At 43.0% G+C, this 20,408-nt stretch overlaps 1 long non-coding RNA gene across 1 annotated transcript; it reads right to left on the bottom strand.

Annotated features, from left to right (window-relative positions):
• Positions 1 to 7,376: 7,376 nt before the first annotated feature.
• On the bottom strand, positions 7,377 to 19,759 carry LOC138872464 (uncharacterized). The gene is made up of 2 exons (XR_011400846.1): positions 19,143 to 19,759; positions 7,377 to 7,994 (listed from the first exon to the last, which is right to left on the bottom strand). It is a non-coding gene; the product is annotated as an uncharacterized lncRNA (long non-coding RNA).
• Between the last annotated feature and the right edge of the window lie 649 nt (positions 19,760 to 20,408).

The raw sequence follows: 20,408 nt of genomic DNA, 5'->3' as shown, positions 1-20,408 counted from the left end.
GCTGAAATTGCTTGGATGTTGCCTTTGAGGGGTGGGTTTTGTTTTGTTCGCTTGAGGACAAGCAAAGGTTTAAGTTTGGGGGAGTTGATAAGTAGGGATTTTAACATGTTTTATACCCATACTTGCCTGCGCTTTGAGTGTAAATTGCTACAAAATAGTCCCAAAAAGCTTACAGATTGCGCTTGATTGCAGGTTTGAGCTATAAAGTGACAAATCGTCAAAGATCGGCTCAAATTGGAGTGAAACCTGCTCAAGTGCCAAAGATCAGTAGAGTGAAGACATTCAGAACTTGGTGCAGACCGCACCATCATGTCATGCGGCCGCACCATAGAAGTTCAGAGACTGTGAACTTACAAGCCATGCCCCATGCGGCCGCGTCCCAATTCATGCGGCCCGCGTCTCACTCATGCGGCCGCACAATTTTGCTATGCGGTCGCGTCCAGGAAGTTCAGAGAGTATTATATTCCAGAAGCAAACCACGCGGCCGCGTCCAACTTCATGCGGCCCGCGCTCCCCCCCATGCGGCCGCACTCTATGGTCACGCAGCCCGCATCAGTGAAGTTAAGAGAAGCTGCAAAACCTTTCATGCGGCCGCACAACAACTTTGTGCGGTCCGCGCCAGTTTTCATGCGGCCGCACCCCAACTTTGTGCGGTCCGCAACACCATTTTCAGAGAGCAAGATTCAGATGTCAAGAAACCCAGTGCATACGCGTGCCATCTTTGTGCGGTCCTCACTAACCCCGCAAGGGGCATTTTTGTCCAGTTTTTCCAGTCTACTATAAATAGAACATTTTACCATTTTTAGGTCAAGTTTTGTATAACTGACAGTTGCTGCACTCGTGAGACTTATGTTTAGGCCTATCTTGGGCATTTTTAGCTTAGTTTCATCATAGATTATTGTAGTTTAGCATTAGCAATTAATTAATATGGTTGTTTCATCTTCTATTTCTTCATTTTCTCCTTTAATTATGTCTAGCTAAACCCATTAGCTAGGGTTGTGGCTCAACCCTAGTGTGGGTAATTAATGGGTGTTGCTTCTTACTGATAGATTGATATTGGATGTTTGTTATTTGGGTTAATTTTATGGTTTAATTAAGGATTGATGGTTGCAAACATTGATTCTAGCTTAGTGGGTCTTGACCTTTCTTGAGAAAGAGAGTTTATGACCCCAGAATTGACCCAACAAGGGATTGGGGTGGATCCATGAGAAATGGTAGTCCCAATTAACGGGTTAAACCTCGAGAGAGTAATCACCCAACTTGAACCCTAGTTGCTTGGTCTAATTGGCCTACCCAATTGATCTCGAGAGAGTCAATTGGGCAAAATCGCTCTCTCTACCGAGAGGTGTGAGAGTGAGTACAAATGTGCATGGTTATAACATTGATCCCAAATATGTCATTCTATTATTAGTAACCTCTACCCGTTAGTTAACCACCTAGGTGATGTCACGACCCTAGATTTCTCTATATTAATCACAACTTAGAACATACCCTTTTAGCATAAATTAGCTTAAACTTGTAGTTGATAATAGTAGTGAATAAACAAAAACCTAAAAAATGGTAGAAGTACAATTAGGAGCAAACACGCATTCCTAGTTTAAACAAATACACAACTCCATTCCAAGCTCCCTGTGGAAATTGACCCCGATACCACTATTCGGGTAAAAGTATTAGCGCCCGCTCCTCCTACCGTTGTGTAAGGTTGAGTTCGCCGTGATCAAAATCCCTGCACAAATCGGCGGTAATAGCCTGCTAACCCTAAGAAGCTCCTGATCTCATTCACTGAAGTAGGACATGGCCAACTCTGAACCGCCTCAATCTTCTTGGGATCTACCTTAATACCCTCTCCTGATATGACATGCCCCAGTAATGCTATTGAATCAAGCTAAAACTCAAACTTGGAGAATTTACCATATAGCTTCTGCTCGTGCTCCCCCAGGCTACTTGAGTAGATCAAGATGTCATCAATGAATACAATAACAAAGGAATCAATATAAGGCTTGAACACCCTGTTCATCAAATCCATAAACGCAGCTGGGACATTAGTCAAGCCAAAGGACATCACCAGAAACTCATAATGTCTATATCTAGTACGGAAAGCAGTCTTCGGACATCTGAGTCCCAAATCTTCAACTGGTGATATCCTGAGCTCAAGTCAATCTTAGAGAACACCCTAGCACCCTACAAATAGTCGAACAAATCATCAATGCATGATAACGGGTACTTGTTCTTGATGGTAACCTTGTTCAACTGATGGTAATCAATGCACATATGCATAGTCCCATCCTTCTTCTTCACAAACAACACTGGTGCACCCCAAGGTGATATACTCGGTCTCACAAACCCTTTTGCTAACAACTCCTCAAGCTTCTCCTTCAACTTCTTCAACTCTTTCGGAGCCATACGGTACGGTGGGATAGATATAGGTTGTGTACCTGGAGCTAAATTGATATAGAAACCGTTATCATGAGTTGGTCGCATGCTTGGAAGGTTAGAATGGAACACATCGGCGAACTCCCGGACCACTTAAACTGAATCAATCATCGGAGACTCTGCGGTGGTGTCCCGAACATAAGCTAGATAATCCAAACAACCCTTCTCGACCATATGTCGAGCCTTCAGAAAAGAAATAACCCGACTAGATGTACTAACTGAGGAACCCTTCCACTCCAACCTTGGCAACTCTGGCATCACTAAAATAACAGTCTTGACATAGAAATCTAGGACGGCGTGATATGGGAATAACCAGTCCATGCCTAGGATGACCTCAAAGTCAGTCATATCAAGCAACAGGAGATCTGCTCTAGTCTTAAAACCACAGAATGTGACCACATAGGACCGATAGATCCGATCCACAGCCACATAATTGCCCACATGAGTGGATACATGAACAAGAGTACCCAAGGACTCACAAGGAATATATAGGAAATGAGAAAACATAGATGATATATATGAATAGGTAGACCATGGATCAAATAGTACTGAAGCATCCCTACCGTAGACGGAAATAATAGCTGTGATAACGACATCTGAGGCCAATGCATCTGGTATGGCCGGTAAAGCATAGAATCTGGCTGGAGCACCGGTTGGCTGTCCTCCACCTAACTGAACAGTAGCTGGCTAACCTCCCCCTGCTTGGACTCCACCTCTAGGACGGCCCCTACCGGTCTGCCCTCCGCCTTTCAGTGGCCAAACAGCCGATGCTATAATCATTGGATGCTGACCTTGCTGCACTGCCTTGTCCCAAAGTCTAGACAGTATTTTCTTATATGACCGTGATCTCTGCACTCGAAACCACCCTTTGTTGAGGTGACCTGCTGCCCTGATGTCGGACCCTGATGGCTTGTAGACCACTAGAAGAAGCCTAAATACCCGGTAGACGGTATGAGCTCTCTGGTATAGCACTAAAGTAGGAGCTGGAAGAACCCTGGGGACCTGAATACCCACTGGAAGAACCCTGGATGGTTGGTGGGCGGTAATAACTCTCTCGTATGGCGCTGAAATAGGGGCGCGCTGGAGCACCTCGAGGAGGTGGTGGTGTTGAATATGGGGGCCTGCTAGGCTGACCCCTCCCAAACTGACCTCTGCCCCTAGCCGGGGCACCTCTAAACTCTCCAGAGAACCGAGCCCTCTTGTCCTGCTGCATCTGCTCTCTACCTCTCAAATGGTAGCCTTCAATCCTCCGAGCAATCTCCACTACCAGCTGATAAGAAGTCCCCATCTCAACCTCTCAGGCCATATTGGCCCTAATACCAGAGTGCAACCCTGCAACAAACCTCCGCACTCTCTCTGCGTCAGTAGGAAGTATCATCAGTGCATGGAGGAACAACTCAGAAAACCTCGCCTCATAGTCGGTCACTATCATCTGACCCTGCTCAAACTGATATCGCAACCCTTCCCTCTCAGATGGTAGAATATACCTATCCATGAAAAGCTGTGTGAACTGACCCCAAGTAATGGAAGGAGAACCCGCTGGCCTGCCAAAAACATAAGACCGCCACCATCTACGGGCCCTGCCCTTCAGCTAGAAAGTAGTGAAGTCAACCCCATGAGACTCCAATATCCTCATGTTGTGCAGTGTGTCCCTGCTCCTATTAATGAAATCCTGGGCATCCTCATGACGCTCACCTCCGAAGATAGGAGGGTGTATCCTAGTTCATGTGTCCAATAACTTCTGCGGATCGCCGTCCGCAGCTGGTCTAGGCTCGTGTACCACTGCGGCAACTGGTTAGGCCCCATCCGCGGGTAGTGTGCTCGGAGTCTTATACACTACGACTGCATGCCTAGGAGCCTGAGCAGTAAGGGTCTGTACTCCCCTACCTCCTGAGATATAGCTAGGTCTGTTGGAAATAAATCGGCCTGGGTCATATAATCTATAAACCGCAACATACGGCCTATGACCTCCTGAAAGCCCGGTGCTGTCATGAAGTCCGCCGGGGTGGGCTCTGCTGCCAACATCTCGCCCTGCTTCTCAATAATAGGATCCCTTGCAGGATCGGCCGGTGGTGCAACTGGGGCAGCTCTAAGATGCCCTCGTCCTCTACCTCAGGTCGGTTCCCTCCCTCGGCCTCTGCCTCAGCCTCTAGTAATGGGGGGAGCGGTTCCTCCTGGGTCTGGAACGTCTGTCGTGCGCGTCCTCACCATCTGGGAGAGAATAGAAGAAGGAAATTTAGTATACCATCAACTGCACGATTGAAAATGAATAAAGAGTAGTTTCCTAACACCCTATAGCCTCTTCAGGATAAGTACATGTCTCCATATCGATCCACAAGACTCTATTAGGTTTGTCCATAACTTGAGAGACCTACGTGAACCTAGTGTTCTAATACCATGTTGCCATAACCCAAATTCCGTTATAGGTCGTGATGGCGCCCAACACCGTTATTAGGCAAGCCAACCCTAATCAACTAGTGAGTTCTCATTTATTTTAATAAACAATCCCAACATTTACTTAATTTGAATTCAAAACAGTCGATAATTAACAAATTCATAATAATAGAAATACAACCCAAAATTAATAGTCTACTAATGTGTGTGCCAGGACCTAGTGTCACAAGTACGAGGGCAACTAGTAGAATGTTCAAAATACAACTATCCTACTGCCTGAAATAGAATAGACAATAATAACAAAAGAAAAGACTTCGGCATGCTGCTGAATGGCTCAGAAGGGGGCAGCTCACTGTAAGATCTTGATCAAATATCAGGTATGCATGCCGGACGGGTAGCTAGATACACCTGCCTCAGATCCTGTACAGTTAAGTACAGAAACGTAGTATGAGTACATAAACAACATGTACCCAGCAAGTATCCAGTCTAACCTCGAATAAGTAGTGACGAGGGGTCGACTTGACACCTACTGGGGTCAATAATAATACAGTTTAAGTATTACGCTAAGCATGAATAGCATGAATACAATGACAGTCCAAGAACAAGGAGAAATAAGATATTCTTTCTTAATAACATATCAATTTCAGTCATATCATGTAATAAGTTATATTTCAAAGCATTTAAGCAGTGTAAATCACGGAAAGTTCCACATAAATAACATGCGCACATTGTGTCGAGGCCGTACGACTCGATCCGATGTAATATTAAATTGTGCACTGCTAGAGGGTCGAATGGCGCTAACCATAGATGCATCTATTTACTACCGAGGCGCTCTGCCTGATCCTCAAATAATAATTTATTATCAAGGAAGCACACATTGTCCATTTATAGTCAAGTAATTCATACAAATTCTCAAGTAAGTGAGTATAACTATCTATATTTATTTACCAATTTCTAGCATGACCTAAGTGATCTTAGTAGCAAGTAAGGATGCAAGCATTTGCAAGTATAGCATGATACGAGTCCTAAACTACCCGGACAATTAGCATAATAGTAGCTACGTACGGACACTCATCACCACGTACGTATCGTATCCCCCATAGATAGTCACATACATTTATTTAATTCACCTATGGGGTTAATTCCCTCTTACAAAGTTAGAAAGGAGACTTACCTTGTCCTAAAGCTTACTTCCAAATTCAAGAGCGCTCAAACCCTCAAATCGGAGCCGAACGATCCAAAACTATTCTAATGGGGTAAGAACTAGTCAATACATGCTCAAGAGTTCATATTCTAACTATTAAAGTAATTTTCCAACCCTAAATGCAAGGTTCCTAAAATTCACCCCCGGGCCCACGTGCTCGGATTCTAGAAATTTTCGAAGAAAGTTGTTACTCATAACCTAAAGATCAAGAATATATGATTTTTACTTCATTCCATAACGAATATTGTGGTTAAATCTCATTTTCATCAAAACCCTAGGTTTTACTCTAAACCCATAATTTTCACTAATTTACATGCTGTAATCTACCCATAAACTAGGTATTAAACTTACATTAAGTAGAAATAATTTACCTCAAAAAGCTAAATTGAAATCTCCCCTTTTGAAGCTCCCAAATCGCCTAAGAATTGACTAAAATGGGTCAAAATGACAAACTCCCGTTATTAAATAAAGGGCACTGCTTTCGGCGATTTCTGCATCTGTGGTTCTGGGCCGCACCTCCGCCAACCGCATTTGCGGAAATGGTCTGCTTCTGCGGAACTTCACTGGGCCGGTGATAGCTACCAACTCGACGCTACACTAAGGTAGGAAGAGCGGGTCACAATAGCTTTTACCCGATATGAGGGTCGGGATCGATTTTCTCAGGGAGCTAGTAGTGGAGTTGGATTGTCTGTCTATCCTAGAGATGTGTTTGTACTCCTAATGTCACTTCAAACATTTTTGGGTTTTTGAATTATAACTATTTTTATAAAACTACTGATTAACAATAAATTATGCTACGAGAATATTGTTAAGTTGTATCTAATGGGAAGAAGGGCACTAGGCCGTGACACTACCTAGGTGGCTAATTGACGGGTAGATGTTACTAAGGTTCGATTGACATAGTTGGGGCTTATGCTATAACCGTTGCACAATTTTACCCACTCTCACACCTCTCGGTAGAGAGTGATTTTGCCCAATTGACTCTCTCAAGACCAAATGGATAAGCAAATTCGACCAAGCAATTAGGGTTCAAGTAGGGTAATTACTCTCTCGAGGTTTAACCCGTTAATTGGGATTATCATTTCTCATGAGTCTATCCCAATTCCTTGTTGGGTCAATTTTGGGGTCATAGACTCTCTTTCTCAAGAAGAGTTAAACCCACAAAGCTTGAATCAGTGTTTGCAACCACCAATTCTAGATTAACACATAAAATCAACCCAAAAGCAAACACCCATAGTCAAGCTCACACTAGATGACAACACCCATCAATTACCCACACTAGGGTTGAGCCACAACCCTAGCTAATGGGTTTAGCTACTCAAGCTAGATAAAGAAATTAAAGAAATAGATGAAAAACTAAGCATATTAATTAATTGTTAAATTAATCTACAAGAATCTGTTGTAAATGTAAAGCAAAAGTGCCAAAAATGGCTACAAAGTTCGTCTCACGAGCAAAGCTCTCAACTGATGTATCTGATTGCCTAAAAAATGGTACAATGTTCTATTTATACTAGGTTGGAAAAACTGGACAAAAATACCACTGCGGGGTCAGTGCGGGCCGCATTAAATGGACCGCGGCCGCACTAGGCTCACTTTTGCTTCTCTAAACTTGGACTCCGCGGACCACGACCGCGGAGGGAGCTGGCGCGGCCCGCGCAATCACGACCGCGACCCGTATGGCACTGGCTTTGAAAACTTCATCTCTCTGAATCTCATGACTGCGGATCGCACAAAAGAGTAGTGCGGTCGCAGAGCCTTCACTGCGGACCGCGAGATGTGTACCGCGGCCGCGCTTCTTCTAGTCTGATTCACCAACTCTCTGAACCACCTAGTGCGGCCGCATTCCATTTTGCGCGGTCCGCACTAGGCCTTCTTTTCTTAAATTCCTTGGTCTTTGATACTTGAGCAGGTTTCACTTCTTTTTGAGCCGATCTTTGACATTTCGTCACTTTGTCGATCAAACCTGCAATCAAGCACAACTTGTGAGCCTTTTAGGACTATTTTGTAACAATATATGATCAAAGCATAGGCAAGTAGGGGCATAAAACATGTTAAAATCCTAACTTATCAACTCCTCCAAACTTAAACCTTCGCTTGTCCTCAAGCAAACAAAATAAGACCCACCCCTTAAAGGAAAATCCAAGAAATTCCAACTGTCCTAAAGTAACCTCAACAAGCATCAATTGGGACTAACAATTGCCCTCAATATGAATGGATCATTAACAAAATTTAAACTTTAAAAAACTATGGATCAAGTGTGACACAAGAGCATCAAGAATTGACTCATTACATCAAAGAACTCTCTCAATTACTTTTGTCGCTGTGGAACCCAAACTCACACATCCTCAACTCTCCCTAAGCAAACCTCACCTTTTAGAGTATAAGCATGCAAACCAAGGTTAATAAGAAGTCACTCGTCTCTCTCAAGGAAAGGTCACAAGTCCGTCTCTAAGTACCATATGCTTGACCCTCATGTAAGTATCCACTAATGAGAGCGTCATCCAACTCAAGATCATATAGGGCTTTTGTGGAGTCAATGTGAAGGCTTTTGGTTTAGGGTAGGAAAAGTTGTTGGTCTATATGGGTTTCATCTTCCCTTAAGTACTTCTTTTGATTCATTCTGGCACAATGCTCTTTGACTCTTTGAGTATTTTACTTCTTTTCAAGGGGTTAGAGAGATACATTGTCACTCTTTCTTATGCAATTCAAAGCATTTCTCCCTTTTCTACTTTTTCCACACCTTTTTCACTTTTGTTTTTCTTGAATCCCGTTTTATTCTTTGCATATTGGGCATTCTTTTTGTCTTTTTCTTTTCTTTCTTTTTCACCGCCTTCCTTTCCTTTTGCTTTTGTACCTTTTTACCACTTTGTTTCCTTTCTTGTCTCTCCCCCCCAAACTTAGACTTTTGTCATTATTTAAGGGACGATTTGGGTGCCAAGAAAGGGTATAATTTAGAACGGGTATAGGCTTCTAGCATTGGTTCTTGAAAGAAAAAGGTTTAAGGATCAAAAGGGTTAGCTAAGGATTATATCATTGGTAGGCTATGGAATTGTTCGACTATTGTTTGGATCAAGGAGAGCCTATATTCACTTCTCAAGTCGAATTTCACTCAAAATTTCGCCTCAACAAACATTCAGGGCAAGTTCTAGACCATTGGCTCGGGACTTGAACTCACAATTCGATTTCTCACCACACACACTCAAGGATTGCTAAAGACATAGAGTCGGGGGCCCACAACAACCTTAGACACGATTGAGCACACAATAGTCCCGAAAGACCACGTGATGTTTGTTTGGTCAAAACAAGAGTCTCAAGGTCACTACTTTCACTATCCTAAACACAACCACTTGTCTTTGACCATGAGATCAAAGGCAAATGTATTAGGCCCAAGTGAAGCTTTGCTTGAGGTACCCTTAACTATAAACTACTAAAAACAAGAGAAAAATCAAAACAGACTCAAAACCTTAACAAGGTTGTCATGCCATCCATCATCGGGAAGAGCCACTCGATTCGTACAATACTCCACCCTTGGAAAGAACCGTGGCATTAAGAAAACCAAGGGTTTATTGAAAGCACCAAAATCGAAACAAAAAGGCTACGAGCCTATCTACTAAGTTAAAAATGAAAATTTTGTACGAACTTAGAAAATAGAATGAATATTTACAATAAGGGGAAGAGAATATACAACGGGGGATGAATATATATACAAAAATGTAACTTTATATACAAACCAAAGAGAAGATAAAATGTGCGATAAAAGTAACTAAATGTAAAGTTATATACAGACCAAATAAAAAAATCAACAGAAACATAAACTAAGTCAACTAATATATACAATCATCCGGATAAAAAGTAGGGCTCACCCCACAAATAAAAGCTGGCATTGTCCCCAATGCCAACTAAACAAATAACCATAAAAAATCAAGAGGAAATGATATAGGAGCTCCCTAAGCCTCGTCTGTATGGATGGGAACATGAGTGGTCCCCGGGTCCTCTGTATGTACGGGAACCTCAGATTGGTTCCCGATCTCCTGCTGCTCAACTGCTGGGCCTGGGGCCTGGACCTGTACGGGCTGAATATCTAGAGCAACCTGTGGCTGACTGGAAGAGACCTCCTGTGGGTCTGCCAACCGGATGACCGCCTCGTCAGCACTAGGGAGCTTCCTCTTCTTCCTAGGAAGCCTCTGAGTCTGCTCCTGTTGTGGCTCTGCTACTGGTGTTGTTGCTGGGGCTGGATCCTCAAATAGCAGATCTAAAGTCAACTGGTCTGCCTTTAGTTTGTCGACATCCTCTCTCAGCGCCTTCACAAACTCCTTAGAAGCCCGTATTTTGCACAACTTCTTGTGCTCCCTGGCAAGCTCCCTCAAGGCCTTGCCATGTGAATCCACTGCCTTAGCCAAGGCAGCCTGAGAATCGAGGATCTTTTATTGGTTGGCAAGAATCTCCTTAAGTGAATCCTTGATAGACTGGGGCACCTGCACTGGCTGTGGTGCCGACTGAGCCGCAATGGTAGAAGTTAAGGTGGACAACTTGGATGAAGCAGTCGCTATCCAGTTGTTCAAGCTATGAAGTGTCTGGCTCGGCTGGTGGGCGGTGATAGGATGGGCCTGGGAAGATGGAATCCTCGGGCCAGCTGAAGTAGAGGGACCAGCAGTAGTGGAAGGTCCGGGAGGCATCTCAGCAACTGTGGAAGTAGGCTCAGTGAAGGCCTTTACCGCAACCGGCTCTTCAGACTGGCCGATTGGGGCAGAGGCAGGTGGCTTGTAATTTTTGTCCTTGGGGTTGTCTGACCCCTTCAAACTTTACCATGAAAACGGAGCCACAGGTTTGACCTTGATGTCAAAAGGTCTCTTCTCCACCTCCAAGTCCCGAAAATATATAGTAAGGGTGCTGGGAAAAGGATAGTTCCGGTCATGCTCAACCCCCACTGCAGAAATGATGCGGGACATTACATTGCCCACGTTGATAGGATATCCCGCCATAATAGAAGCAATAAGAACAGCCCGGGCAAGTGGAATAGTCTGATCATGGGTAGTGGGGTCGAGCCGACTGCACACAAAAGTCAACCACCCTCTAGCCTCAAAGTTGAAGGTTCTCCGAAGTATTTTGGCCCCTGCTTGTAACCACTCTGGAACCGTACCCGGGATTGCCAGGTATGAAGCTAACCACGGATGAACCTCCTCGCCCATTGCTAACTTTTCATTGTAAAGGGACTTATCTTCATCATTGAACCCCAGGTATTCATTAAGGGCCTTCCTGGTAAATACCACATTTTTGTTTCTCACTTTGGTCACCTTAGTGCCCTTCAATATGTGGGCCACATTTCCATAGAACTCCTTGACCATATGCTCATTCGCCTTCACACAATTGTCTTTAAAGAACTCCCAACCCACTCGAGCCTGAAACTGTCTATGTACATTGGGGTGTAGGGGTAGAAGGTCTTTGTCAATAAAGCTCTTCTCAAGAATCAACTTCCGTGACGGCCACCATTCTCTAAACTTGTGGAACGCCACCTGGCTGACAAATCTATCTTCCCAAACAGCGGGATTCCTAGTCCTGTCAACCCCCCCCCCAACCTGAGGCACACCACCCCCAGGTAACTCCCTATCTCCGGCATCACCCTTAGCACCCTCTCCAGATAGTGATGCTGTAGGAGAGGTAGAATATTCATCCCCACTACCTACTGCTGAGCCCTCAGACGACCCAGAAGAAATGTTGATTGAAGCTCGAGCATCGGGGGAAGATGGGGAAGTGTCTTTATATATGGCGTTCTCCGGATACGGGATGTAAAGAGGGACTGAATCTGAAGAGATCTCCTGGGATGGCTCATACTCACTCCCCGAGTTGTCAATGGCTCTATCAGCGGTGATTGCTTTCCTCATTTCTTTTATGTTTTTTCTAGCATGGGGAGTGAGTTTTACCATCCTTTGCTTCCTTCTCCGGGAGGAATTAGCTCGCCCGAGTTTTTTGGCACCTCCACCTCATTGTTTGACCATTATCTACAAGCATACACATCTAACATGGTTAGTATCAGCATATGCAGTTGCAGAATAGAGCACCGCGGCCCGCACAAACAGGAGTGCGGCCGCACTAGGGGCACCGCGGACCGCGCAAAGGTGATCGCGGTCCGTATTGGGGCAAAGTCCAAAAATCACCTCTCTAAATCATCCCACCGCGGTCCGCGCAAAGTGGGATTGCGGCCGCGGTGTGCCAGCGCAGACCGCACAAAGTGCAATGCGGCCGCGCTAGGCACAGGTTCACTTCCAGTCACTTGAACACCGCGGTCCACGCAAAATGGTAATGCAGACTGCGTCAGGGCACCGCGGACCGCACAAAGGCGACCGCGAGTCGCGGAGAGTACTCTGAACAGGCACTAAGTGAGGGTCTAAGTTTTTGCTATTTTTGTTCAAGTTTTCCACCTAACTTATCTCTACTCATTTTACCCAGTTCACAAAGGTCTCTAAACACACAATATCCAACCATCACACTTTCCTCATCTAACAAATGAAATAAAAATGGGAAGAAGAAGAGACTCTAACTACTGGGTATGAAAAACAAATGAAATTATAATATAAAACAAATAAAGATGATGAAATGTTACCAGATTGTGATGATGAGATGCAATTAATCAGGCTAAGCAAGAATTACTATTAGAAGAGAGAGTGAACAGTAGCTTTTAGGGGTTTGAGTGTTAAAATTTCAAAAAGTGTAAGTTGTGACCCTTGGGCTCTATTTATAGAAAAAGGTGAGGTCCCCAGCCTTACCTACCAGCGCGGCCGCACAGAATCGACCGCGGATCGCGCTGGGTTTGTGCAATTGAAGCTTGAGTAGGCAACCTCCGCGGACCGCACAAAATAGACCGCGGTCGTGGAGGTCCACCGCGGACCGCACTAAATGGAATGCGGCCGCGGTGGCAAACTTCAGAGAGCACCACTTTTCACCATCACCAGTGCGGGCCGCACAAAAGCAACCGCGGTCGCACTGGCAATCTTCAGAGACTGTTCAACTTTTTTCAAACTATTTTGCACTGGATAAACTCAATCCCTACAACATCTCACAATCAGTTAGCTCAAAAATCAAACTTACACTACCAAGAAAACACAGAAAACAACAACAAGAAAAAGACATGGGTTACCTCCCAAGCAGCACCTGATTTAACGTCGAGGCACAATGCATGTTACCAGCACATCACTTTAGATGGAGAAGTGCCACCACGTGGCCATCATCAAATTTCCCAAGATAATGCTTGAACCGATGTCCATTGACTCTAAATACTTCACCATTCTTGTTCCTTAGATCAAGAGCACCAAATGGGGTCACGAACACAACTTCAAACGGCCCACTCCACTTTGACTTGAGCTTACCGGGAAACAGACGTAACCGGGAATTGAACAAGAGAACCATATCTCCAACCTTGAACTCCTTACCCCGAGCGTATTTATCGTGAAGGTACTTCATTTTGTCCTTGTACAAGGACGAGTTGGAGTAGGCATGGAATCTAAACTCATCAAGCTCATTAAGTTGTTCAACCCGCAAATTTGCCGCAACATCCCATTCTAAGTTCAACTTCCTCAAAGCCCATATAGACTTGTGCTCTAATTCCACCGGAAGATTACAAGATTTCCCAAACACCAACCGATACGGTGACATACCAAACGGAGTTTTGTAAGCTATCCGATAAGCCCAAAGTGCGTCATCCAACTTTTTTGACCAATCGGTCCTATTAGCATTGATAGTTTTAGACAAGATACTCTTAATTTCTCTGTTGGAGACTTTCACTTGGCCACTAGCTTGAGGATGATAGGGGGTCGAAACCTTATGATTGACACTGTACTTAGAAAGCAACGTGTCAAAAGCCTTGTTGCAAAAGTGAGACCCCCCATCACTAATGATTGCACGAGGAGTGCCAAACCTTGTGAAGAGACTCTTTTTCAAAAATGCCACAACAATCCGAGCTTCATTGTTGGGCAAAGCCACGTCTTCAACCCATTTGGAGACATAGTCCACCGCCACGAGAATGTAAGTGTTCCCACAAGAGCTCACAAAAGGACCCATGAAGTCGATGCCCCAAACATAAAAAATATCCACTTCGAGAATTGTATTGAGGGGCATCTTATCCTTTTTAGAAATTTCGCCGGCTCTTTGGCACTCATCACATCTCTTCACCAAGTCGCCCGCATCTTTGAACAAGGTGGGCCAATAATATCCGCAACTAAGCACTTTAGAAGCCGTTCTCGCCCCGCCATGATGGCCACCATAGGGTGGAGAATGGCAAGCCTCTAGGATACTCAATTGTTCTTCCTCCGGGACACATCTACGAATCACACCATCTGTGCAAATCTTGAACAAGTATGTCTCATCCCAATAGAAATCCAAACTATCCCACTTGAGCTTCTTCTTTTGGTTAAAAGAGAGCTCACACGGGATTATTCCGGTCACAAGGTAATTGGCAACATCGGCAAACCATGGCATATCCTTCATTGACACCACAAGGAGTTGTTCGTCGGGAAATGAATCATTGATCTCAAGGCCGTCACAAGGCCTCCCCTCCTCCTCCAAATGGGACAAGTGGTCCGCCACTTGATTCTCACTACCCTTCCGGTCAACAATTTCTAGATCAAACTCTTGAAGAAGTAACACCCATCTCATTAATCTCGCCTTGGAGTCTTTCTTGCTCATCAAATACCTAAGGGCAGCGTGATCGGTTTGCACTATAACTTTGGCCCCCATAAGGTAAGGTCGAAACTTTTCCATAGAAAACACAATAACCAACAATTCTTTCTCGGTGACTGTATAGTTTCTTTGAGCCTCATTCATGGTTTTGCTTGCGTAGTACACCAGATGAAACATCATGTTGATTCTTTGGCCCAAAACAGCCCCAACCGCAATGTCACTAGCATCACACATGAGCTCGAAAGGCAAGCTCCAATTTGGTGCGGTAATGATAGGGGTAGAAGTCAACTTGAGCTTGAGAAGCTCGAATGCTTGCATACAACTCTCATCGAACAAGAATTTTGCATCTTTCTCTAGCAACTTGCACAACGGATGTACCACTTTAGAAAAATCTTTTATGAACCTCCGGTAGAAACCCGCATGCCCAAGGAAACTCCTCACTTCTTTGACAGAAGTAGGGGGAGGGAGACTCGAAATAACCTCAATCTTGGCCTTATCAACTTCAATTCCTCGCTTCGAGATCTTGTGACCCAACATTATACCCTCTTCAACCATGAAATGTCATTTTTCCCAATTGAGAACAAGGTTGGTGTCTTCACATCGGGCCAACACTCTATCCAAGTTTACCAACCACTCCTCAAAAGAATCCCCAACCACGCTGAAATCATCCAGGAAGACCTCCAAGATATCCTCCACCATGTCGGTGAAAATAGCCATCATGCAACGTTGGAAGGTCGCTGGAGCATTACACAATCCAAATGGCATACTAGAGAAAGCGAATGTGCCATAAGGACATGTAAAGGTGGTCTTCTCTTGGTCCTCCGGGACAATTAGAATTTGATTGTACCCCGAGTAACCATCCAGAAAACAATAGAAAGCCCAGCCCGCAAGACAATCAATCATTTGGTCAAGGAATGGCAATGGAAAATGATCTTTTCTAGTCACCTTGTTCAGCTTTCGGTAATCCATACAAACTCTCCACCTGGTGCCCGTTCTAGTGGGAATGAGCTCATTGTTGTCATTGGTCACCACGGTCATACCACCCTTCTTCGGCACACATTGCCCAGGAGAAGTTCACGAACTGTCAGAAATAGGATAAATCACCCCAACATCTAACCACTTGATAACCTCTTTCTTCACTACCTCTTGTATCGCCTCATTTAGTCTTCTTTGATGCTCCAAGGAAGGCTTTGCATCCTCCTTCAAGATAATTTTGTGCATGCAAAATGCGGGGCTTATTCCCCAAATATCAACTAGAGTCCATCTGATTGCCCTTTTCCGCTTTTGAAGAACCGCCAAGGTGGCCTCAACCTGCATGTTAGTAAGTCAAGAAGAAAGAATAGCATGTAAAGTAGAATTTGAACCCAAGAATTCATACCTGAGGTGTGGAGGAAGTGACTTCAACTCCAACATCGGTGGCTCCTCAATCGATGGCTTTGTTGGTGGAGTTTTGCGGTTTTCAAGATCCAAAGATAACCTCCTAGGCTCATATGAATATGAACCCATACTATGCAATGCATTCACGCACTCCATTCTACTAGCATCATCATTGACATCCATATTAAGAAGCACGGCCTCAAGGGGATCTTCAACATGGATCATGGAACTTGTGTCATCCACTATCACAGCTGTGACGATGTCCACAAATGAACACACCTCCGTGCTATTGGGTTGTCTCATTGATTTGCAAACATGGAATACCACCTTCTCATCCCCCACTCGGAAAGTCAACTCATCCGTTTCAACATCAACCAGTGCCTTCCCTGTAGCTAAGAAAGGTCTACCAAGAATAATCGGCACTTCAAATTCCACCTCACAATCCAATATGACAAAAGTCGGCCGGCAATATAAACTTATCCACCCGGACAAGTACATCATCGATTATGCCCAAAGGTCGCTTCATCGATTGATTCGCCATTTGAAGTCTCATTGAGGTAGGTCGAGGTTGTCCAATTCCCAAAGTCTTGAAGACCGAGTACGACATCAAATTTATGCTAGCCCCCAAGTCACAAAGGGATAGTAAAAGCTCCGGGGTCCTCAAGCTTGGGTGACATTGAATGCACTATGACACTCACTTGATGAGTCATTTTAATTGTTTCACACTCCATCGACCTCTTATTTGTTACCAAATCTTTCATGAACTGTACCCCGGCATTTGCTCAAGTGCCTCCACCAAAGGCACATTGATTGTGAGGCTCTTCATCGTGTCAATGAACTTTTTGAATTGATTGTCACTCTTTTGCTTTGCTAACCGTTGAGGATAGGGTGGAGGTGGCCTTGGCAAAGGTGCCTTGCCCTTTTGTACAACCGGCTCGGGCATGTCAATCACGTGTTCCCTAGACGGGTTCACGACATCTTAAGTCTCTACCTCGGCTTCATTTTTAATATCAATCCGCACATCATTGTTCACATTTTGATTAACCACATCTTCAACAATCAAAGGTACATCATCATCCCGCAACTCAGCATCTTCTTCCATAACTTTCTTTTGCTTTGAGGCATTCACATCACCATCTCTCCCACTTCTTGTTGTAACCGCCATCATACATTATTATTCCCACCCTTCGGGTTCACTACCATATCACTTGGTAGCACACCCTTGGGACGAGTATTCAACGTTTGAGAGATTTGACCTAATTGCACCTCCAAGTTCCGGATAGATGTATTATGAGAAGCTAATTGGGCATCGGAATCTTGGTTCTTTTTCATCATTTGCTCGAACATGCTTTCAATTCTCCCTATATCACTGTCACACCTCCTTTTTCACTACACCCCCGGGGAAGGGTGTATAAGGGAATTTTTCCAATTAAAGGACAATCGAAACGGGATTCATTTATTATTAAAAATTCAGAGTCGCCACTTGGGATAATTTATGGTGTCCCAAGTCACCGGTTCAAATCCCGGATTGAGGAAAAGATTGACTCTGTTTACAGTCCGCGAACACAGAAATTCGGGTAAGGAATTCTGTTAACCCGAGAGAAAGTGTTAGGCATTCCCGAGTTCCGTGGTTCTAGCACGGTCGCTCAACTGTTATAATTGGCATATTATTTGATTTTAGTACATGTTTAAACTTATGTGCAAATTTTAACTTAAACCATTTTTATTCATTTTTTAAAGAAAATTGCAACGTTATTAAAGAAAGTTCTGAACCACGTCACATAAATGCACCCATGATTTTGACATATTTTAACATCGTTGAGATTTGGATTCATGAGCTTCAACCATATGACAACAAACTTAAATATACTCCAAAAGAACAATCGGCACATGCTGTACATTTGTTTAAGTTAAAGCAAAAACTAAAGCTAAAGTTAAAGTTAAAGCAAAAGCAAAAGCAAAAAGGTATTATTATTTTAGTCGCTTTTAATATTTCGGGAAAAATTCAAAGTTATTTAAAACACGTCGTAAGCCACGCTACATAAATGCACCCGCGATCCACAATATATTTTATCTAACGTTGTTGAGATTTGGATTTGGGTCACATAAATGCGCACCCGAGTTTAGGAAGGTAATTTTAACTTACGCATCTAAAGCAACTACACGTTTTTAACTTTGCGAGGGCCATAGAAAATTTGCTAAATGACACGCCTCGAATTCTAAGGATTTAAAAGAAATAATTAAATGAGGGTCACGCAACAAAATCAGGTAAGATAAACCAATTAAGATTCCAGCCACCACTTGAAATGTTAGTGTATAACCCAAATAAAAAAAATAATTCAATTACCAATTAGTTACGGAATTCCTAAACTTAACATTAACAAATCATTCCAAAGTACATACTCATTCTTTTCCTTTATAGACCCAAACGCAGAAACGACCAAGGCAGCACGAGAACTAGTAGGAATATTGGGTAATTTATCCAATTTTTGACTTTGGGTTATATACATAAAACCCTCTGCCTTTGCAACCAAGAAATCAAATCAACCAAGAAACGGACATAACCATCCCAAATGAACTCAAAACGTTTGCTGCCACCATAACCAACCAATTCGAAGAACTCAAAACAGGCTACCACCACATTTGCTAATTAAAAAAAAAACTATAACAGTAATGAACTACCATCCAAATCAATTTCTTACATACCCACATTCAAAGGAACACATCAAGTCTGTCAAATGGACACAATAATGAAGTGACGAGTCTAACATTGAGAAGCAACAGTCAAATTACGAATATGGCTAAAACTGTAAGATAATTATACAAATCCTCCATCTTAAACACAAACCATAAAAATGACTCCAATTTAGATTCTACGGGACACCACCCACGCCAATTTAATCAAATTCAACTGAACTATTGAATAGGAAACCAAATCTAATTTAATCAAATTCAAAGTGTGAAGATATTCAATCAATCCACACCAAATAGTGCAAAACTCCAAATTCATATCATCCAAAACATGTAAATGAAATTAAAAGGAGATAGGAAAGAATTGAACCTCAAGTTGCCTTCAGTTAATAAAAATTCCAGCAATTACCCGGATGGAAACAAACCACAACCATGATCGGAACTCAGCTCGGACAGGACTCGCGAACACGGACCTTGACAGAATCCTCGAATCGGTACAAGAAATGTTGAATCCATACACGACATCAAATGACCTTCATTCTGGAATGAGAATTAGAGGACAACACCTCTGGATTTTGAGACGGATGTCCGAAAAATGGAAGAAGAAAACCAGAATATTTTTCGTTTTTATACGAGTGACTGAATCGCGGTTGTGTTTTGGGGTTTCTGGCCAGATCCGTTGCTAGTGGCGTCGCCACTCGCCGGTGGTCAATTCCGGCGAAGCAACAACTCAAGTGAGGAAGCTGAAGTGTGAGCGGCTAGCTTTTCTCTTGGGGTTGGTCGTTCATGGCGGAACTGGTGAACGCCGGCTGCTGCTGGCTTTGTTTTAGAGAGGAAGGTCGTTGGGGTGAGGTCTCAAGCTGCTCAAAAAAATGGTGAAGCCGCAGGGGTCGTTCGGGGTTAATCCAATAAGATGTTGGTTTGGGGGGGGGGGGTTTCAAAGCCTGCGCAACTTTTTTTTGCTCTTTTTCCAGCGTTTTTTTTTTTTGGTTCCCCCTTTTTGCTTTACAACCCCCCCAATTTATTGTTCCCTTGTGTGAGTGTGTTCTCCACTCATATTCTTTTCTTTACTTTATTCAAACCCCACCACTTTAGAAGCTTCCTAATTAGTTAGATAAGACTTCCCAATTTAAACAATCCCTAGACTACCCTTAAAACCCCATGTTAATTACTTCAAAAATCAAATGGATTAAATTGACCCAAGATTCAGCCTACCAAATTAGATTAACTACTCAAAATAATAATTATCCCAACTAATTAAATATCAAATTAAAAGAAAATTGCCAAAATTCAAAAATTAAAGAGTAAAATACAACATAACTATTTTTTATGATTTTTTCTATTTTGTCAAACAACAACTTACTTAATTAATCTAAAAATGTAAAATAAAATCCTAAATGCAGATGCAATATATATTTTTTATATATATTTTTATGATTTGAAATACTACACAATGCCAAAGCTAATCCTAATTAATTAAACTAAACATGAAACTATTTTTTGTGTTTTTGAAATTATATAAAGATAAAAATAAGGTACTATTTTTTGTATTATATTTTTTTAAATTTTTTTATGAAAAACACATAAACTAAAATATTTTTTGTAATTTTTATTTTTCTTATAATAAAATAAAGTA

Source organism: Nicotiana sylvestris, chromosome 7 (genome assembly GCF_000393655.2).
Source record: "Nicotiana sylvestris chromosome 7, ASM39365v2, whole genome shotgun sequence".
In the NCBI taxonomy this organism is placed as follows: Eukaryota; Viridiplantae; Streptophyta; class Magnoliopsida; order Solanales; family Solanaceae; genus Nicotiana; species Nicotiana sylvestris.
This window is presented reverse-complemented; position numbering and strand designations above follow the sequence as displayed.